Genomic DNA, 14,107 nt, shown 5'->3' with positions numbered 1-14,107 from the left:
GTCTTTTACAGATCGAAATGAAAAAGCTTACAGCACCTGGGATTCCCAGGCGGTCTTCCATCCAAGTACTAACCAGGCCCTACTCTGCTTAGCTTCTGAGATCAGACGAGATCAGGCCGAGCCAGAGAGGTATGGCCGTAAGCAACTGTATGTCCTCTTCCTAATCTTTTAAAATGTGTCAAAGGTTTTGGAGTTTTGATAATGAAAAAGGAGTCACTTTCTAATGCCTTCTCGATTTCTTCCAGAGAGAGAAATGAAAAAGCTTACGGCACCTGGGATTCCCAGGCGGTCTTCCATCCAAGTACTAACCAGGCCCTACTCTGCTTAGCTTCTGAGATCTGACGAGATCAGGCGGAGCCAGAGAGGTATGGCCGTAAGCAACTGTATGTCCTCTTCCTAATCTTTTAAAATGTGTCAAAGGTTTTGTAGTTTTGACAATGAAATGGAGTCACTTTCTAAGGCCTTCTCTGTGTCTTTTACAGATCGAAATGAAAAAGCTTACAGCACCTGGGATTCCCAGGCGGTCTTCCATCCAAGTACTAACCAGGCCCTACTCTGCTTAGCTTCTGAGATCAGACGAGATCAGGCGGAGCCAGAGAGGTATGGCCGTAAGCAACTGTATGTCCTCTACCTAATCTTTTAAAATGTGTCAAAGGTTTTGTAGTTTTGACAATGAAATGGAGTCACTTTCTAAGGCCTTCTCTGTGTCTTTTACAGATAGAAATGAAAAAGCTTACGGCACCTGGGATTCCCAGGCGGTCTTCCATCCAAGTACTAACCAGGCCCTACTCTGCTTAGCTTCTGAGATCAGACGAGATCAGGCGGAGCCAGAGAGGTATGGCCGTAAGCAACTGTATGTCCTCTACCTAATCTTTTAAAATGTGTCAAAGGTTTTGTAGTTTTGACAATGAAATGGAGTCACTTTCTAAGGCCTTCTCTGTGTCTTTTACAGATCGAAATGAAAAAGCTTACAGCACCTGGGATTCCCAGGCGGTCTTCCATCCAAGTACTAACCAGGCCCTACTCTGCTTAGCTTCTGAGATCAGACGAGATCAGGCGGAGCCAGAGAGGTATGGCCGTAAGCAACTGTATGTCCTCTTCCTAATCTTTTAAAATGTGTCAAAGGTTTTGGAGTTTTGATAATGAAAAAGGAGTCACTTTCTAATGCCTTCTCGATTTCTTCCAGAGAGAGAAATGAAAAAGCTTACGGCACCTGGGATTCCCAGGCGGTCTTCCATCCAAGTACTAACCAGGCCCTACTCTGCTTAGCTTCTGAGATCTGACGAGATCAGGCGGAGCCAGAGAGGTATGGCCGTAAGCAACTGTATGTCCTCTACCTAATCTTTTAAAATGTGTCAAAGGTTTTGTAGTTTTGACAATTAAATGGAGTCACTTTCTAAGGCCTTCTCTGTGTCTTTTACAGATCGAAATGAAAAAGCTTACAGCACCTGGGATTCCCAGGCGGTCTTCCATCCAAGTACTAACCAGGCCCTACTCTGCTTAGCTTCTGAGATCAGACGAGATCAGGCGAAGCCAGAGAGGTATGGCCGTAAGCAACTGTATGTCCTCTTCCTAATATTTTAAAATGTGTCAAAGGTTTTGGAGTTTAGATAATGAAAAAGGAGTCACTTTCTAATGCCTTCTCGATTTCTTCCAGAGAGAGAAATGAAAAAGCTTACGGCACCTGGGATTCCCAGGCGGTCTTCCATCCAAGTACTAACCAGGCCCTACTCTGCTTAGCTTCTGAGATCTGACGAGATCAGGCGGAGCCAGAGAGGTATGGCCGTAAGCAACTGTATGTCCTCTACCTAATCTTTTAAAATGTGTCAAAGGTTTTGTAGTTTTGACAATTAAATGGAGTCACTTTCTAAGGCCTTCTCTGTGTCTTTTACAGATCGAAATGAAAAAGCTTACAGCACCTGGGATTCCCAGGCGGTCTTCCATCCAAGTACTAACCAGGCCCTACTCTGCTTAGCTTCTGAGATCAGACGAGATCAGGCGAAGCCAGAGAGGTATGGCCGTAAGCAACTGTATGTCCTCTTCCTAATATTTTAAAATGTGTCAAAGGTTTTGGAGTTTAGATAATGAAAAAGGAGTCACTTTCTAATGCCTTCTCGATTTCTTCCAGAGAGAGAAATGAAAAAGCTTACGGCACCTGGGATTCCCAGGCGGTCTTCCATCCAAGTACTAACCAGGCCCTACTCTGCTTAGCTTCTGAGATCAGACGAGATCAGGCGGAGCCAGAGAGGTATGGCCGTAAGCAACTGTATGTCCTCTTCCTAATCTTTTAAAATGTGTCAAAGGTTTTGGAGTTTTGATAATGAAAAAGGAGTCACTTTCTAATGCCTTCTCGATTTCTTCCAGAGAGAGAAATGAAAAAGCTTACGGCACCTGGGATTCCCAGGCGGTCTTCCATCCAAGTACTAACCAGGCCCTACTCTGCTTAGCTTCTGAGATCTGACGAGATCAGGCGGAGCCGGAGAGGTATGGCCGTAAGCAACTGTATGTCCTCTACCTAATCTTTTAAAATGTGTCAAAGGTTTTGTAGTTTTGACAATTAAATGGAGTCACTTTCTAAGGCCTTCTCTGTGTCTTTTACAGATCGAAATGAAAAAGCTTACAGCACCTGGGATTCCCAGGCGGTCTTCCATCCAAGTACTAACCAGGCCCTACTCTGCTTAGCTTCTGAGATCAGACGAGATCAGGCGAAGCCAGAGAGGTATGGCCGTAAGCAACTGTATGTCCTCTTCCTAATATTTTAAAATGTGTCAAAGGTTTTGGAGTTTAGATAATGAAAAAGGAGTCACTTTCTAATGCCTTCTCGATTTCTTCCAGAGAGAGAAATGAAAAAGCTTACGGCACCTGGGATTCCCAGGCGGTCTTCCATCCAAGTACTAACCAGGCCCTACTCTGCTTAGCTTCTGAGATCAGACGAGATCAGGCGGAGCCAGAGAGGTATGGCCGTAAGCAACTGTATGTCCTCTTCCTAATCTTTTAAAATGTGTCAAAGGTTTTGGAGTTTTGATAATGAAAAAGGAGTCACTTTCTAATGCCTTCTCGATTTCTTCCAGAGAGAGAAATGAAAAAGCTTACGGCACCTGGGATTCCCAGGCGGTCTTCCATCCAAGTACTAACCAGGCCCTACTCTGCTTAGCTTCTGAGATCTGATGAGATCAGGCGGAGCCAGAGAGGTATGGCCGTAAGCAACTGTATGTCCTCTTCCTAATCTTTTAAAATGTGTCAAAGGTTTTGTAGTTTTGACAATGAAATGGAGTCACTTTCTAAGGCCTTCTCTGTGTCTTTTACAGATCGAAATGAAAAAGCTTACAGCACCTGGGATTCCCAGGCGGTCTTCCATCCAAGTACTAACCAGGCCCTACTCTGCTTAGCTTCTGAGATCAGACGAGATCAGGCGGAGCCAGAGAGGTATGGCCGTAAGCAACTGTATGTCCTCTACCTAATCTTTTAAAATGTGTCAAAGGTTTTGGAGTTTTGACAATGAAATGGAGTCACTTTCTAAGTTCTTCTTTGTGTCTTTTACAGATCGAAATAAAAAAGCTTACAGCACCTGGGATTCCCAGGCGGTCTTCCATCCAAGTACTAACCAGGCCCTACTCTGCTTAGCTTCTGAGATCAGACGAGATCAGGCGAAGCCAGAGAGGTATGGCCGTAAGCAACTGTATGTCCTCTTCCTAATATTTTAAAATGTGTCAAAGGTTTTGGAGTTTAGATAATGAAAAAGGAGTCACTTTCTAATGCCTTCTCGATTTCTTCCAGAGAGAGAAATGAAAAAGCTTACGGCACCTGGGATTCCCAGGCGGTCTTCCATCCAAGTACTAACCAGGCCCTACTCTGCTTAGCTTCTGAGATCTGACGAGATCAGGCGGAGCCAGAGAGGTATGGCCGTAAGCAACTGTATGTCCTCTTCCTAATCTTTTAAAATGTGTCAAAGGTTTTGTAGTTTTGACAATGAAATGGAGTCACTTTCTAAGGCCTTCTCTGTGTCTTTTACAGATCGAAATGAAAAAGCTTACAGCACCTGGGATTCCCAGGCGGTCTTCCATCCAAGTACTAACCAGGCCCTACTCTGCTTAGCTTCTGAGATCAGACGAGATCAGGCCGAGCCAGAGAGGTATGGCCGTAAGCAACTGTATGTCCTCTTCCTAATCTTTTAAAATGTGTCAAAGGTTTTGGAGTTTTGATAATGAAAAAGGAGTCACTTTCTAATGCCTTCTCGATTTCTTCCAGAGAGAGAAATGAAAAAGCTTACGGCACCTGGGATTCCCAGGCGGTCTTCCATCCAAGTACTAACCAGGCCCTACTCTGCTTAGCTTCTGAGATCTGACGAGATCAGGCGGAGCCAGAGAGGTATGGCCGTAAGCAACTGTATGTCCTCTTCCTAATCTTTTAAAATGTGTCAAAGGTTTTGTAGTTTTGACAATGAAATGGAGTCACTTTCTAAGGCCTTCTCTGTGTCTTTTACAGATCGAAATGAAAAAGCTTACAGCACCTGGGATTCCCAGGCGGTCTTCCATCCAAGTACTAACCAGGCCCTACTCTGCTTAGCTTCTGAGATCAGACGAGATCAGGCGGAGCCAGAGAGGTATGGCCGTAAGCAACTGTATGTCCTCTACCTAATCTTTTAAAATGTGTCAAAGGTTTTGTAGTTTTGACAATGAAATGGAGTCACTTTCTAAGGCCTTCTCTGTGTCTTTTACAGATAGAAATGAAAAAGCTTACGGCACCTGGGATTCCCAGGCGGTCTTCCATCCAAGTACTAACCAGGCCCTACTCTGCTTAGCTTCTGAGATCAGACGAGATCAGGCGGAGCCAGAGAGGTATGGCCGTAAGCAACTGTATGTCCTCTACCTAATCTTTTAAAATGTGTCAAAGGTTTTGTAGTTTTGACAATGAAATGGAGTCACTTTCTAAGGCCTTCTCTGTGTCTTTTACAGATCGAAATGAAAAAGCTTACAGCACCTGGGATTCCCAGGCGGTCTTCCATCCAAGTACTAACCAGGCCCTACTCTGCTTAGCTTCTGAGATCAGACGAGATCAGGCGAAGCCAGAGAGGTATGGCCGTAAGCAACTGTATGTCCTCTTCCTAATATTTTAAAATGTGTCAAAGGTTTTGGAGTTTAGATAATGAAAAAGGAGTCACTTTCTAATGCCTTCTCGATTTCTTCCAGAGAGAGAAATGAAAAAGCTTACGGCACCTGGGATTCCCAGGCGGTCTTCCATCCAAGTACTAACCAGGCCCTACTCTGCTTAGCTTCTGAGATCTGACGAGATCAGGCGGAGCCAGAGAGGTATGGCCGTAAGCAACTGTATGTCCTCTTCCTAATCTTTTAAAATGTGTCAAAGGTTTTGTAGTTTTGACAATGAAATGGAGTCACTTTCTAAGGCCTTCTCTGTGTCTTTTACAGATCGAAATGAAAAAGCTTACAGCACCTGGGATTCCCAGGCGGTCTTCCATCCAAGTACTAACCAGGCCCTACTCTGCTTAGCTTCTGAGATCAGACGAGATCAGGCCGAGCCAGAGAGGTATGGCCGTAAGCAACTGTATGTCCTCTTCCTAATCTTTTAAAATGTGTCAAAGGTTTTGGAGTTTTGATAATGAAAAAGGAGTCACTTTCTAATGCCTTCTCGATTTCTTCCAGAGAGAGAAATGAAAAAGCTTACGGCACCTGGGATTCCCAGGCGGTCTTCCATCCAAGTACTAACCAGGCCCTACTCTGCTTAGCTTCTGAGATCTGACGAGATCAGGCGGAGCCAGAGAGGTATGGCCGTAAGCAACTGTATGTCCTCTTCCTAATCTTTTAAAATGTGTCAAAGGTTTTGTAGTTTTGACAATGAAATGGAGTCACTTTCTAAGGCCTTCTCTGTGTCTTTTACAGATCGAAATGAAAAAGCTTACAGCACCTGGGATTCCCAGGCGGTCTTCCATCCAAGTACTAACCAGGCCCTACTCTGCTTAGCTTCTGAGATCAGACGAGATCAGGCGGAGCCAGAGAGGTATGGCCGTAAGCAACTGTATGTCCTCTACCTAATCTTTTAAAATGTGTCAAAGGTTTTGTAGTTTTGACAATGAAATGGAGTCACTTTCTAAGGCCTTCTCTGTGTCTTTTACAGATAGAAATGAAAAAGCTTACGGCACCTGGGATTCCCAGGCGGTCTTCCATCCAAGTACTAACCAGGCCCTACTCTGCTTAGCTTCTGAGATCAGACGAGATCAGGCGGAGCCAGAGAGGTATGGCCGTAAGCAACTGTATGTCCTCTACCTAATCTTTTAAAATGTGTCAAAGGTTTTGTAGTTTTGACAATGAAATGGAGTCACTTTCTAAGGCCTTCTCTGTGTCTTTTACAGATCGAAATGAAAAAGCTTACAGCACCTGGGATTCCCAGGCGGTCTTCCATCCAAGTACTAACCAGGCCCTACTCTGCTTAGCTTCTGAGATCAGACGAGATCAGGCGGAGCCAGAGAGGTATGGCCGTAAGCAACTGTATGTCCTCTTCCTAATCTTTTAAAATGTGTCAAAGGTTTTGGAGTTTTGATAATGAAAAAGGAGTCACTTTCTAATGCCTTCTCGATTTCTTCCAGAGAGAGAAATGAAAAAGCTTACGGCACCTGGGATTCCCAGGCGGTCTTCCATCCAAGTACTAACCAGGCCCTACTCTGCTTAGCTTCTGAGATCTGACGAGATCAGGCGGAGCCAGAGAGGTATGGCCGTAAGCAACTGTATGTCCTCTACCTAATCTTTTAAAATGTGTCAAAGGTTTTGTAGTTTTGACAATTAAATGGAGTCACTTTCTAAGGCCTTCTCTGTGTCTTTTACAGATCGAAATGAAAAAGCTTACAGCACCTGGGATTCCCAGGCGGTCTTCCATCCAAGTACTAACCAGGCCCTACTCTGCTTAGCTTCTGAGATCAGACGAGATCAGGCGAAGCCAGAGAGGTATGGCCGTAAGCAACTGTATGTCCTCTTCCTAATATTTTAAAATGTGTCAAAGGTTTTGGAGTTTAGATAATGAAAAAGGAGTCACTTTCTAATGCCTTCTCGATTTCTTCCAGAGAGAGAAATGAAAAAGCTTACGGCACCTGGGATTCCCAGGCGGTCTTCCATCCAAGTACTAACCAGGCCCTACTCTGCTTAGCTTCTGAGATCTGACGAGATCAGGCGGAGCCAGAGAGGTATGGCCGTAAGCAACTGTATGTCCTCTTCCTAATCTTTTAAAATGTGTCAAAGGTTTTGTAGTTTTGACAATGAAATGGAGTCACTTTCTAAGTTCTTCTTTGTGTCTTTTACAGATCGAAATAAAAAAGCTTACAGCACCTGGGATTCCCAGGCGGTCTTCCATCCAAGTACTAACCAGGCCCTACTCTGCTTAGCTTCTGAGATCAGACGAGATCAGGCGGAGCCAGAGAGGTATGGCCGTAAGCAACTGTATGTCCTCTTCCTAATCTTTTAAAATGTGTCAAAGGTTTTGGAGTTTTGATAATGAAAAAGGAGTCACTTTCTAATGCCTTCTCGATTTCTTCCAGAGAGAGAAATGAAAAAGCTTACGGCACCTGGGATTCCCAGGCGGTCTTCCATCCAAGTACTAACCAGGCCCTACTCTGCTTAGCTTCTGAGATCTGACGAGATCAGGCGGAGCCAGAGAGGTATGGCCGTAAGCATCTGTATGTCCTCTACCTAATCTTTTAAAATGTGTCAAAGGTTTTGTAGTTTTGACAATTAAATGGAGTCACTTTCTAAGGCCTTCTCTGTGTCTTTTACAGATCGAAATGAAAAAGCTTACAGCACCTGGGATTCCCAGGCGGTCTTCCATCCAAGTACTAACCAGGCCCTACTCTGCTTAGCTTCTGAGATCAGACGAGATCAGGCGAAGCCAGAGAGGTATGGCCGTAAGCAACTGTATGTCCTCTTCCTAATATTTTAAAATGTGTCAAAGGTTTTGGAGTTTAGATAATGAAAAAGGAGTCACTTTCTAATGCCTTCTCGATTTCTTCCAGAGAGAGAAATGAAAAAGCTTACGGCACCTGGGATTCCCAGGCGGTCTTCCATCCAAGTACTAACCAGGCCCTACTCTGCTTAGCTTCTGAGATCAGACGAGATCAGGCGGAGCCAGAGAGGTATGGCTGTAAGCAACTGTATGTCCTCTACCTAATCTTTTAAAATGTGTCAAAGGTTTTGTGGTTTTGACAATGAAATGGAGTCACTTTCTAAGGCCTTCTCTGTGTCTTTTACAGATAGAAATGAAAAAGCTTACGGCACCTGGGATTCCCAGGCGGTCTTCCATCCAAGTACTAACCAGGCCCTACTCTCCTTAGCTTCTGAGATCAGACGAGATCAGGCGGAGCCAGAGAGGTATGGCCGTAAGCAACTGTAAGTCCTCTACCTAATCTTTTAAAATGTGTCAAAGGTTTTGTAGTTTTGACAATTAAATGGAGTCACTTTCTAAGGCCTTCTCTGTGTCTTTTACAGATCGAAATGAAAAAGCTTACAGCACCTGGGATTCCCAGGCGGTCTTCCATCCAAGTACTAACCAGGCCCTACTCTGCTTAGCTTCTGAGATCTGACGAGATCAGGCGGAGCCAGAGAGGTATGGCCGTAAGCAACTGTATGTCCTCTACCTAATCTTTTAAAATGTGTCAAAGGTTTTGGAGTTTTGACAATGAAATGGAGTCACTTTCTAAGGCCTTCTCTGTGTCTTTTACAGATCGAAATGAAAAAGCTTACAGCACCTGGGATTCCCAGGCGGTCTTCCATCCAAGTACTAACCAGGCCCTACTCTGCTTAGCTTCTGAGATCAGACGAGATCAGGCGGAGCCAGAGAGGTATGGCCGTAAGCAACTGTATGTCCTCTTCCTAATCTTTTAAAATGTGTCAAAGGTTTTGGAGTTTTGATAATGAAAAAGGAGTCACTTTCTAATGCCTTCTCGATTTCTTCCAGAGAGAGAAATGAAAAAGCTTACGGCACCTGGGATTCCCAGGCGGTCTTCCATCCAAGTACTAACCAGGCCCTACTCTGCTTAGCTTCTGAGATCAGACGAGATCAGGCGGAGCCAGAGAGGTATGGCTGTAAGCAACTGTATGTCCTCTACCTAATCTTTTAAAATGTGTCAAAGGTTTTGTAGTTTTGACAATGAAATGGAGTCACTTTCTAAGGCCTTCTCTGTGTCTTTTACAGATAGAAATGAAAAAGCTTACGGCACCTGGGATTCCCAGGCGGTCTTCCATCCAAGTACTAACCAGGCCCTACTCTCCTTAGCTTCTGAGATCAGACGAGATCAGGCGGAGCCAGAGAGGTATGGCCGTAAGCAACTGTAAGTCCTCTACCTAATCTTTTAAAATGTGTCAAAGGTTTTGTAGTTTTGACAATTAAATGGAGTCACTTTCTAAGGCCTTCTCTGTGTCTTTTACAGATCGAAATGAAAAAGCTTACAGCACCTGGGATTCCCAGGCGGTCTTCCATCCAAGTACTAACCAGGCCCTACTCTGCTTAGCTTCTGAGATCTGACGAGATCAGGCGGAGCCAGAGAGGTATGGCCGTAAGCAACTGTATGTCCTCTACCTAATCTTTTAAAATGTGTCAAAGGTTTTGGAGTTTTGACAATGAAATGGAGTCACTTTCTAAGTTCTTCTTTGTGTCTTTTACAGATCGAAATAAAAAAGCTTACAGCACCTGGGATTCCCAGGCGGTCTTCCATCCAAGTACTAACCAGGCCCTACTCTGCTTAGCTTCTGAGATCAGACGAGATCAGGCGGAGCCAGAGAGGTATGGCCGTAAGCAACTGTATGTCCTCTTCCTAATCTTTTAAAATGTGTCAAAGGTTTTGGAGTTTTGATAATGAAAAAGGAGTCACTTTCTAATGCCTTCTCGATTTCTTCCAGAGAGAGAAATGAAAAAGCTTACGGCACCTGGGATTCCCAGGCGGTCTTCCATCCAAGTACTAACCAGGCCCTACTCTGCTTAGCTTCTGAGATCTGACGAGATCAGGCGGAGCCAGAGAGGTATGGCCGTAAGCAACTCTATGTCCTCTACCTAATCTTTTAAAATGTGTCAAAGGTTTTGTAGTTTTGACAATTAAATGGAGTCACTTTCTAAGGCCTTCTCTGTGTCTTTTACAGATCGAAATGAAAAAGCTTACAGCACCTGGGATTCCCAGGCGGTCTTCCATCCAAGTACTAACCAGGCCCTACTCTGCTTAGCTTCTGAGATCAGACGAGATCAGGCGAAGCCAGAGAGGTATGGCCGTAAGCAACTGTATGTCCTCTTCCTAATATTTTAAAATGTGTCAAAGGTTTTGGAGTTTAGATAATGAAAAAGGAGTCACTTTCTAATGCCTTCTCGATTTCTTCCAGAGAGAGAAATGAAAAAGCTTACGGCACCTGGGATTCCCAGGCGGTCTTCCATCCAAGTACTAACCAGGCCCTACTCTGCTTAGCTTCTGAGATCAGACGAGATCAGGCGGAGCCAGAGAGGTATGGCCGTAAGCAACTGTATGTCCTCTTCCTAATCTTTTAAAATGTGTCAAAGGTTTTGGAGTTTTGATAATGAAAAAGGAGTCACTTTCTAATGCCTTCTCGATTTCTTCCAAAGAGAGAAATGAAAAAGCTTACGGCACCTGGGATTCCCAGGCGGTCTTCCATCCAAGTACTAACCAGGCCCTACTCTGCTTAGCTTCTGAGATCTGACGAGATCAGGCGGAGCCAGAGAGGTATGGCCGTAAGCAACTGTACGTCCTCTACCTAATCTTTTAAAATGTGTCAAAGGTTTTGTAGTTTTGACAATTAAATGGAGTCACTTTCTAAGGCCTTCTCTGTGTCTTTTACAGATCGAAATGAAAAAGCTTACAGCACCTGGGATTCCCAGGCGGTCTTCCATCCAAGTACTAACCAGGCCCTACTCTGCTTAGCTTCTGAGATCAGACGAGATCAGGCGAAGCCAGAGAGGTATGGCCGTAAGCAACTGTATGTCCTCTTCCTAATATTTTAAAATGTGTCAAAGGTTTTGGAGTTTAGATAATGAAAAAGGAGTCACTTTCTAATGCCTTCTCGATTTCTTCCAGAGAGAGAAATGAAAAAGCTTACGGCACCTGGGATTCCCAGGCGGTCTTCCATCCAAGTACTAACCAGGCCCTACTCTGCTTAGCTTCTGAGATCTGACGAGATCAGGCGGAGCCAGAGAGGTATGGCCGTAAGCAACTGTATGTCCTCTTCCTAATCTTTTAAAATGTGTCAAAGGTTTTGTAGTTTTGACAATGAAATGGAGTCACTTTCTAAGGCCTTCTCTGTGTCTTTTACAGATCGAAATGAAAAAGCTTACAGCACCTGGGATTCCCAGGCGGTCTTCCATCCAAGTACTAACCAGGCCCTACTCTGCTTAGCTTCTGAGATCTGACGAGATCAGGCGGAGCCAGAGAGGTATGGCCGTAAGCAACTGTATGTCCTCTACCTAATCTTTTAAAATGTGTCAAAGGTTTTGTAGTTTTGACAATTAAATGGAGTCACTTTCTAAGGCCTTCTCTGTGTCTTTTACAGATCGAAATGAAAAAGCTTACAGCACCTGGGATTCCCAGGCGGTCTTCCATCCAAGTACTAACCAGGCCCTACTCTGCTTAGCTTCTGAGATCTGACGAGATCAGGCGGAGCCAGAGAGGTATGGCCGTAAGCAACTGTATGTCCTCTACCTAATCTTTTAAAATGTGTCAAAGGTTTTGGAGTTTTGACAATGAAATGGAGTCACTTTCTAAGTTCTTCTTTGTGTCTTTTACAGATCGAAATAAAAAAGCTTACAGCACCTGGGATTCCCAGGCGGTCTTCCATCCAAGTACTAACCAGGCCCTACTCTGCTTAGCTTCTGAGATCAGACGAGATCAGGCGAAGCCAGAGAGGTATGGCCGTAAGCAACTGTATGTCCTCTTCCTAATCTTTTAAAATGTGTCAAAGGTTTTGGAGTTTTGATAATGAAAAAGGAGTCACTTTCTAATGCCTTCTCGATTTCTTCCAGAGAGAGAAATGAAAAAGCTTACGGCACCTGGGATTCCCAGGCGGTCTTCCATCCAAGTACTAACCAGGCCCTACTCTGCTTAGCTTCTGAGATCTGACGAGATCAGGCGGAGCCAGAGAGGTATGGCCGTAAGCAACTGTATGTCCTCTACCTAATCTTTTAAAATGTGTCAAAGGTTTTGTAGTTTTGACAATTAAATGGAGTCACTTTCTAAGGCCTTCTCTGTGTCTTTTACAGATCGAAATGAAAAAGCTTACAGCACCTGGGATTCCCAGGCGGTCTTCCATCCAAGTACTAACCAGGCCCTACTCTGCTTAGCTTCTGAGATCAGACGAGATCAGGCGAAGCCAGAGAGGTATGGCCGTAAGCAACTGTATGTCCTCTTCCTAATATTTTAAAATGTGTCAAAGGTTTTGGAGTTTAGATAATGAAAAAGGAGTCACTTTCTAATGCCTTCTCGATTTCTTCCAGAGAGAGAAATGAAAAAGCTTACGGCACCTGGGATTCCCAGGCGGTCTTCCATCCAAGTACTAACCAGGCCCTACTCTGCTTAGCATCTGAGATCAGACGAGATCAGGCGGAGCCAGAGAGGTATGGCCGTAAGCAACTGTATGTCCTCTTCCTAATCTTTTAAAATGTGTCAAAGGTTTTGGAGTTTTGATAATGAAAAAGGAGTCACTTTCTAATGCCTTCTCGATTTCTTCCAGAGAGAGAAATGAAAAAGCTTACGGCACCTGGGATTCCCAGGCGGTCTTCCATCCAAGTACTAACCAGGCCCTACTCTGCTTAGCTTCTGAGATCTGACGAGATCAGGCGGAGCCAGAGAGGTATGGCCGTAAGCAACTGTATGTCCTCTTCCTAATCTTTTAAAATGTGTCAAAGGTTTTGTAGTTTTGACAATGAAATGGAGTCACTTTCTAAGGCCTTCTCTGTGTCTTTTACAGATCGAAATGAAAAAGCTTACAGCACCTGGGATTCCCAGGCGGTCTTCCATCCAAGTACTAACCAGGCCCTACTCTGCTTAGCTTCTGAGATCTGACGAGATCAGGCGGAGCCAGAGAGGTATGGCCGTAAGGAACTGTATGTCCTCTACCTAATCTTTTAAAATGTGTCAAAGGTTTTGGAGTTTTGACAATGAAATGGAGTCACTTTCTAAGTTCTTCTCTGTGTCTTTTACAGATCGAAATAAAAAAGCTTACAGCACCTGGGATTCCCAGGCGGTCTTCCATCCAAGTACTAACCAGGCCCTACTCTGCTTAGCTTCTGAGATCAGACGAGATCAGGCGGAGCCAGAGAGGTATGGCCGTAAGCAACTGTATGTCCTCTACCTAATCTTTTAAAATGTGTCAAAGGTTTTGTAGTTTTGACAATTAAATGGAGTCACTTTCTAAGGCCTTCTCTGTGTCTTTTACAGATCGAAATGAAAAAGCTTACAGCACCTGGGATTCCCAGGCGGTCTTCCATCCAAGTACTAACCAGGCCCTACTCTGCTTAGCTTCTGAGATCTGACGAGATCAGGCGGAGCCAGAGAGGTATGGCCGTAAGCAACTGTATGTCCTCTACCTAATCTTTTAAAATGTGTCAAAGGTTTTGGAGTTTTGACAATTAAATGGAGTCACTTTCTAAGGCCTTCTCTGTGTCTTTTACAGATCGAAATGAAAAAGCTTACAGCACCTGGGATTCCCAGGCGGTCTTCCATCCATGTACTAACCAGGCCCTACTCTGCTTAGCTTCTGAGATCAGACGAGATCAGGCGGAGCCAGAGAGGTATGGCCGTAAGCAACTGTATGTCCTCTTCCTAATCTTTTAAAATGTGTCAAAGGTTTTGGAGTTTTGATAATGAAAAAGGAGTCACTTTCTAATGCCTTCTCGATTTCTTCCAGAGAGAGAAATGAAAAATCTTACGGCACCTGGGATTCCCAGGCGGTCTTCCATCCAAGTACTAACCAGGCCCTACTCTGCTTAGCTTCTGAGATCTGACGAGATCAGGCGGAGCCAGAGAGGTATGGCCGTAAGCAACTGTATGTCCTCTACCTAATCTTTTAAAATGTGTCAAAGGTTTTGTAGTTTTGACAATTAAATGGAGTCACTT

General features: G+C 44.4%; 60 non-coding genes across 60 annotated transcripts; all 60 read right to left on the bottom strand.

The window, feature by feature from the left end:
- Positions 1-24: 24 nt before the first annotated feature.
- LOC144399158 (5S ribosomal RNA) lies at positions 25-143 on the bottom strand. The gene has a single exon (XR_013461303.1). It is a non-coding gene; the product is annotated as a 5S ribosomal RNA (ribosomal RNA).
- Positions 144-260: 117 nt separating this feature from the next.
- LOC144400834 (5S ribosomal RNA) lies at positions 261-379 on the bottom strand. The gene has a single exon (XR_013462769.1). It is a non-coding gene; the product is annotated as a 5S ribosomal RNA (ribosomal RNA).
- A 116-nt stretch (positions 380-495) lies between these two features.
- LOC144395239 (5S ribosomal RNA) lies at positions 496-614 on the bottom strand. Its single transcript, XR_013457388.1, has one exon. It is a non-coding gene; the product is annotated as a 5S ribosomal RNA (ribosomal RNA).
- A 116-nt stretch (positions 615-730) lies between these two features.
- LOC144401054 (5S ribosomal RNA) lies at positions 731-849 on the bottom strand. The gene has a single exon (XR_013462989.1). It is a non-coding gene; the product is annotated as a 5S ribosomal RNA (ribosomal RNA).
- A 116-nt stretch (positions 850-965) lies between these two features.
- Positions 966-1,084, bottom strand: LOC144395228 (5S ribosomal RNA). The gene has a single exon (XR_013457384.1). It is a non-coding gene; the product is annotated as a 5S ribosomal RNA (ribosomal RNA).
- A 117-nt stretch (positions 1,085-1,201) lies between these two features.
- Positions 1,202-1,320, bottom strand: LOC144400823 (5S ribosomal RNA). The gene has a single exon (XR_013462758.1). It is a non-coding gene; the product is annotated as a 5S ribosomal RNA (ribosomal RNA).
- Positions 1,321-1,436: 116 nt separating this feature from the next.
- LOC144390732 (5S ribosomal RNA) lies at positions 1,437-1,555 on the bottom strand. Its single transcript, XR_013454580.1, has one exon. It is a non-coding gene; the product is annotated as a 5S ribosomal RNA (ribosomal RNA).
- A 117-nt stretch (positions 1,556-1,672) lies between these two features.
- On the bottom strand, positions 1,673-1,791 carry LOC144400812 (5S ribosomal RNA). The gene has a single exon (XR_013462747.1). It is a non-coding gene; the product is annotated as a 5S ribosomal RNA (ribosomal RNA).
- A 116-nt stretch (positions 1,792-1,907) lies between these two features.
- On the bottom strand, positions 1,908-2,026 carry LOC144390726 (5S ribosomal RNA). Its single transcript, XR_013454569.1, has one exon. It is a non-coding gene; the product is annotated as a 5S ribosomal RNA (ribosomal RNA).
- Positions 2,027-2,143: 117 nt separating this feature from the next.
- On the bottom strand, positions 2,144-2,262 carry LOC144401053 (5S ribosomal RNA). The gene has a single exon (XR_013462988.1). It is a non-coding gene; the product is annotated as a 5S ribosomal RNA (ribosomal RNA).
- Positions 2,263-2,379: 117 nt separating this feature from the next.
- Positions 2,380-2,498, bottom strand: LOC144398167 (5S ribosomal RNA). The gene has a single exon (XR_013460314.1). It is a non-coding gene; the product is annotated as a 5S ribosomal RNA (ribosomal RNA).
- Positions 2,499-2,614: 116 nt separating this feature from the next.
- LOC144390721 (5S ribosomal RNA) lies at positions 2,615-2,733 on the bottom strand. Its single transcript, XR_013454562.1, has one exon. It is a non-coding gene; the product is annotated as a 5S ribosomal RNA (ribosomal RNA).
- Positions 2,734-2,850: 117 nt separating this feature from the next.
- LOC144401052 (5S ribosomal RNA) lies at positions 2,851-2,969 on the bottom strand. Its single transcript, XR_013462987.1, has one exon. It is a non-coding gene; the product is annotated as a 5S ribosomal RNA (ribosomal RNA).
- Positions 2,970-3,086: 117 nt separating this feature from the next.
- Positions 3,087-3,205, bottom strand: LOC144401129 (5S ribosomal RNA). The gene has a single exon (XR_013463064.1). It is a non-coding gene; the product is annotated as a 5S ribosomal RNA (ribosomal RNA).
- Positions 3,206-3,321: 116 nt separating this feature from the next.
- Positions 3,322-3,440, bottom strand: LOC144395217 (5S ribosomal RNA). The gene has a single exon (XR_013457383.1). It is a non-coding gene; the product is annotated as a 5S ribosomal RNA (ribosomal RNA).
- A 116-nt stretch (positions 3,441-3,556) lies between these two features.
- Positions 3,557-3,675, bottom strand: LOC144390712 (5S ribosomal RNA). The gene has a single exon (XR_013454559.1). It is a non-coding gene; the product is annotated as a 5S ribosomal RNA (ribosomal RNA).
- Positions 3,676-3,792: 117 nt separating this feature from the next.
- LOC144400801 (5S ribosomal RNA) lies at positions 3,793-3,911 on the bottom strand. The gene has a single exon (XR_013462736.1). It is a non-coding gene; the product is annotated as a 5S ribosomal RNA (ribosomal RNA).
- Positions 3,912-4,027: 116 nt separating this feature from the next.
- Positions 4,028-4,146, bottom strand: LOC144399157 (5S ribosomal RNA). Its single transcript, XR_013461302.1, has one exon. It is a non-coding gene; the product is annotated as a 5S ribosomal RNA (ribosomal RNA).
- A 117-nt stretch (positions 4,147-4,263) lies between these two features.
- Positions 4,264-4,382, bottom strand: LOC144400789 (5S ribosomal RNA). Its single transcript, XR_013462724.1, has one exon. It is a non-coding gene; the product is annotated as a 5S ribosomal RNA (ribosomal RNA).
- A 116-nt stretch (positions 4,383-4,498) lies between these two features.
- LOC144395195 (5S ribosomal RNA) lies at positions 4,499-4,617 on the bottom strand. The gene has a single exon (XR_013457381.1). It is a non-coding gene; the product is annotated as a 5S ribosomal RNA (ribosomal RNA).
- Positions 4,618-4,733: 116 nt separating this feature from the next.
- On the bottom strand, positions 4,734-4,852 carry LOC144401051 (5S ribosomal RNA). The gene has a single exon (XR_013462986.1). It is a non-coding gene; the product is annotated as a 5S ribosomal RNA (ribosomal RNA).
- Positions 4,853-4,968: 116 nt separating this feature from the next.
- On the bottom strand, positions 4,969-5,087 carry LOC144390701 (5S ribosomal RNA). Its single transcript, XR_013454558.1, has one exon. It is a non-coding gene; the product is annotated as a 5S ribosomal RNA (ribosomal RNA).
- A 117-nt stretch (positions 5,088-5,204) lies between these two features.
- Positions 5,205-5,323, bottom strand: LOC144400778 (5S ribosomal RNA). The gene has a single exon (XR_013462713.1). It is a non-coding gene; the product is annotated as a 5S ribosomal RNA (ribosomal RNA).
- Positions 5,324-5,439: 116 nt separating this feature from the next.
- LOC144399156 (5S ribosomal RNA) lies at positions 5,440-5,558 on the bottom strand. Its single transcript, XR_013461301.1, has one exon. It is a non-coding gene; the product is annotated as a 5S ribosomal RNA (ribosomal RNA).
- Positions 5,559-5,675: 117 nt separating this feature from the next.
- On the bottom strand, positions 5,676-5,794 carry LOC144400767 (5S ribosomal RNA). Its single transcript, XR_013462702.1, has one exon. It is a non-coding gene; the product is annotated as a 5S ribosomal RNA (ribosomal RNA).
- A 116-nt stretch (positions 5,795-5,910) lies between these two features.
- Positions 5,911-6,029, bottom strand: LOC144395190 (5S ribosomal RNA). Its single transcript, XR_013457378.1, has one exon. It is a non-coding gene; the product is annotated as a 5S ribosomal RNA (ribosomal RNA).
- Positions 6,030-6,145: 116 nt separating this feature from the next.
- LOC144401050 (5S ribosomal RNA) lies at positions 6,146-6,264 on the bottom strand. Its single transcript, XR_013462985.1, has one exon. It is a non-coding gene; the product is annotated as a 5S ribosomal RNA (ribosomal RNA).
- A 116-nt stretch (positions 6,265-6,380) lies between these two features.
- On the bottom strand, positions 6,381-6,499 carry LOC144395184 (5S ribosomal RNA). The gene has a single exon (XR_013457376.1). It is a non-coding gene; the product is annotated as a 5S ribosomal RNA (ribosomal RNA).
- A 117-nt stretch (positions 6,500-6,616) lies between these two features.
- Positions 6,617-6,735, bottom strand: LOC144400756 (5S ribosomal RNA). Its single transcript, XR_013462691.1, has one exon. It is a non-coding gene; the product is annotated as a 5S ribosomal RNA (ribosomal RNA).
- Positions 6,736-6,851: 116 nt separating this feature from the next.
- On the bottom strand, positions 6,852-6,970 carry LOC144390690 (5S ribosomal RNA). The gene has a single exon (XR_013454557.1). It is a non-coding gene; the product is annotated as a 5S ribosomal RNA (ribosomal RNA).
- A 117-nt stretch (positions 6,971-7,087) lies between these two features.
- Positions 7,088-7,206, bottom strand: LOC144400745 (5S ribosomal RNA). Its single transcript, XR_013462680.1, has one exon. It is a non-coding gene; the product is annotated as a 5S ribosomal RNA (ribosomal RNA).
- A 116-nt stretch (positions 7,207-7,322) lies between these two features.
- On the bottom strand, positions 7,323-7,441 carry LOC144395175 (5S ribosomal RNA). The gene has a single exon (XR_013457371.1). It is a non-coding gene; the product is annotated as a 5S ribosomal RNA (ribosomal RNA).
- A 117-nt stretch (positions 7,442-7,558) lies between these two features.
- Positions 7,559-7,677, bottom strand: LOC144400675 (5S ribosomal RNA). Its single transcript, XR_013462610.1, has one exon. It is a non-coding gene; the product is annotated as a 5S ribosomal RNA (ribosomal RNA).
- A 116-nt stretch (positions 7,678-7,793) lies between these two features.
- Positions 7,794-7,912, bottom strand: LOC144390685 (5S ribosomal RNA). Its single transcript, XR_013454556.1, has one exon. It is a non-coding gene; the product is annotated as a 5S ribosomal RNA (ribosomal RNA).
- A 117-nt stretch (positions 7,913-8,029) lies between these two features.
- LOC144398714 (5S ribosomal RNA) lies at positions 8,030-8,148 on the bottom strand. The gene has a single exon (XR_013460861.1). It is a non-coding gene; the product is annotated as a 5S ribosomal RNA (ribosomal RNA).
- A 116-nt stretch (positions 8,149-8,264) lies between these two features.
- LOC144398985 (5S ribosomal RNA) lies at positions 8,265-8,383 on the bottom strand. Its single transcript, XR_013461130.1, has one exon. It is a non-coding gene; the product is annotated as a 5S ribosomal RNA (ribosomal RNA).
- A 116-nt stretch (positions 8,384-8,499) lies between these two features.
- Positions 8,500-8,618, bottom strand: LOC144405019 (5S ribosomal RNA). The gene has a single exon (XR_013466960.1). It is a non-coding gene; the product is annotated as a 5S ribosomal RNA (ribosomal RNA).
- A 116-nt stretch (positions 8,619-8,734) lies between these two features.
- On the bottom strand, positions 8,735-8,853 carry LOC144395164 (5S ribosomal RNA). The gene has a single exon (XR_013457361.1). It is a non-coding gene; the product is annotated as a 5S ribosomal RNA (ribosomal RNA).
- A 117-nt stretch (positions 8,854-8,970) lies between these two features.
- LOC144398713 (5S ribosomal RNA) lies at positions 8,971-9,089 on the bottom strand. The gene has a single exon (XR_013460860.1). It is a non-coding gene; the product is annotated as a 5S ribosomal RNA (ribosomal RNA).
- A 116-nt stretch (positions 9,090-9,205) lies between these two features.
- On the bottom strand, positions 9,206-9,324 carry LOC144398984 (5S ribosomal RNA). Its single transcript, XR_013461129.1, has one exon. It is a non-coding gene; the product is annotated as a 5S ribosomal RNA (ribosomal RNA).
- Positions 9,325-9,440: 116 nt separating this feature from the next.
- Positions 9,441-9,559, bottom strand: LOC144405018 (5S ribosomal RNA). Its single transcript, XR_013466959.1, has one exon. It is a non-coding gene; the product is annotated as a 5S ribosomal RNA (ribosomal RNA).
- A 116-nt stretch (positions 9,560-9,675) lies between these two features.
- Positions 9,676-9,794, bottom strand: LOC144395157 (5S ribosomal RNA). Its single transcript, XR_013457354.1, has one exon. It is a non-coding gene; the product is annotated as a 5S ribosomal RNA (ribosomal RNA).
- Positions 9,795-9,911: 117 nt separating this feature from the next.
- On the bottom strand, positions 9,912-10,030 carry LOC144400561 (5S ribosomal RNA). Its single transcript, XR_013462496.1, has one exon. It is a non-coding gene; the product is annotated as a 5S ribosomal RNA (ribosomal RNA).
- A 116-nt stretch (positions 10,031-10,146) lies between these two features.
- Positions 10,147-10,265, bottom strand: LOC144390674 (5S ribosomal RNA). Its single transcript, XR_013454555.1, has one exon. It is a non-coding gene; the product is annotated as a 5S ribosomal RNA (ribosomal RNA).
- A 117-nt stretch (positions 10,266-10,382) lies between these two features.
- LOC144401049 (5S ribosomal RNA) lies at positions 10,383-10,501 on the bottom strand. Its single transcript, XR_013462984.1, has one exon. It is a non-coding gene; the product is annotated as a 5S ribosomal RNA (ribosomal RNA).
- A 117-nt stretch (positions 10,502-10,618) lies between these two features.
- LOC144400469 (5S ribosomal RNA) lies at positions 10,619-10,737 on the bottom strand. Its single transcript, XR_013462403.1, has one exon. It is a non-coding gene; the product is annotated as a 5S ribosomal RNA (ribosomal RNA).
- A 116-nt stretch (positions 10,738-10,853) lies between these two features.
- On the bottom strand, positions 10,854-10,972 carry LOC144390663 (5S ribosomal RNA). Its single transcript, XR_013454554.1, has one exon. It is a non-coding gene; the product is annotated as a 5S ribosomal RNA (ribosomal RNA).
- Positions 10,973-11,089: 117 nt separating this feature from the next.
- LOC144400372 (5S ribosomal RNA) lies at positions 11,090-11,208 on the bottom strand. Its single transcript, XR_013462310.1, has one exon. It is a non-coding gene; the product is annotated as a 5S ribosomal RNA (ribosomal RNA).
- A 116-nt stretch (positions 11,209-11,324) lies between these two features.
- Positions 11,325-11,443, bottom strand: LOC144405017 (5S ribosomal RNA). The gene has a single exon (XR_013466958.1). It is a non-coding gene; the product is annotated as a 5S ribosomal RNA (ribosomal RNA).
- A 116-nt stretch (positions 11,444-11,559) lies between these two features.
- Positions 11,560-11,678, bottom strand: LOC144405016 (5S ribosomal RNA). The gene has a single exon (XR_013466957.1). It is a non-coding gene; the product is annotated as a 5S ribosomal RNA (ribosomal RNA).
- Positions 11,679-11,794: 116 nt separating this feature from the next.
- Positions 11,795-11,913, bottom strand: LOC144390652 (5S ribosomal RNA). Its single transcript, XR_013454553.1, has one exon. It is a non-coding gene; the product is annotated as a 5S ribosomal RNA (ribosomal RNA).
- A 117-nt stretch (positions 11,914-12,030) lies between these two features.
- LOC144400261 (5S ribosomal RNA) lies at positions 12,031-12,149 on the bottom strand. Its single transcript, XR_013462199.1, has one exon. It is a non-coding gene; the product is annotated as a 5S ribosomal RNA (ribosomal RNA).
- Positions 12,150-12,265: 116 nt separating this feature from the next.
- On the bottom strand, positions 12,266-12,384 carry LOC144390641 (5S ribosomal RNA). The gene has a single exon (XR_013454552.1). It is a non-coding gene; the product is annotated as a 5S ribosomal RNA (ribosomal RNA).
- A 117-nt stretch (positions 12,385-12,501) lies between these two features.
- On the bottom strand, positions 12,502-12,620 carry LOC144398340 (5S ribosomal RNA). The gene has a single exon (XR_013460487.1). It is a non-coding gene; the product is annotated as a 5S ribosomal RNA (ribosomal RNA).
- A 117-nt stretch (positions 12,621-12,737) lies between these two features.
- On the bottom strand, positions 12,738-12,856 carry LOC144400148 (5S ribosomal RNA). Its single transcript, XR_013462086.1, has one exon. It is a non-coding gene; the product is annotated as a 5S ribosomal RNA (ribosomal RNA).
- A 116-nt stretch (positions 12,857-12,972) lies between these two features.
- Positions 12,973-13,091, bottom strand: LOC144398676 (5S ribosomal RNA). Its single transcript, XR_013460823.1, has one exon. It is a non-coding gene; the product is annotated as a 5S ribosomal RNA (ribosomal RNA).
- A 116-nt stretch (positions 13,092-13,207) lies between these two features.
- Positions 13,208-13,326, bottom strand: LOC144395149 (5S ribosomal RNA). The gene has a single exon (XR_013457351.1). It is a non-coding gene; the product is annotated as a 5S ribosomal RNA (ribosomal RNA).
- Positions 13,327-13,442: 116 nt separating this feature from the next.
- On the bottom strand, positions 13,443-13,561 carry LOC144405015 (5S ribosomal RNA). The gene has a single exon (XR_013466956.1). It is a non-coding gene; the product is annotated as a 5S ribosomal RNA (ribosomal RNA).
- Positions 13,562-13,677: 116 nt separating this feature from the next.
- On the bottom strand, positions 13,678-13,796 carry LOC144398796 (5S ribosomal RNA). Its single transcript, XR_013460943.1, has one exon. It is a non-coding gene; the product is annotated as a 5S ribosomal RNA (ribosomal RNA).
- A 117-nt stretch (positions 13,797-13,913) lies between these two features.
- Positions 13,914-14,032, bottom strand: LOC144398281 (5S ribosomal RNA). Its single transcript, XR_013460428.1, has one exon. It is a non-coding gene; the product is annotated as a 5S ribosomal RNA (ribosomal RNA).
- Between the last annotated feature and the right edge of the window lie 75 nt (positions 14,033-14,107).

Source organism: Gasterosteus aculeatus, chromosome 2 (assembly GCF_964276395.1).
Source record: "Gasterosteus aculeatus chromosome 2, fGasAcu3.hap1.1, whole genome shotgun sequence".
In the NCBI taxonomy this organism is placed as follows: domain Eukaryota; kingdom Metazoa; phylum Chordata; class Actinopteri; order Perciformes; family Gasterosteidae; genus Gasterosteus; species Gasterosteus aculeatus.
The sequence above is the reverse complement of the archived record's forward strand: the minus strand, read 5'-3'. Positions and strand labels throughout refer to the sequence as shown.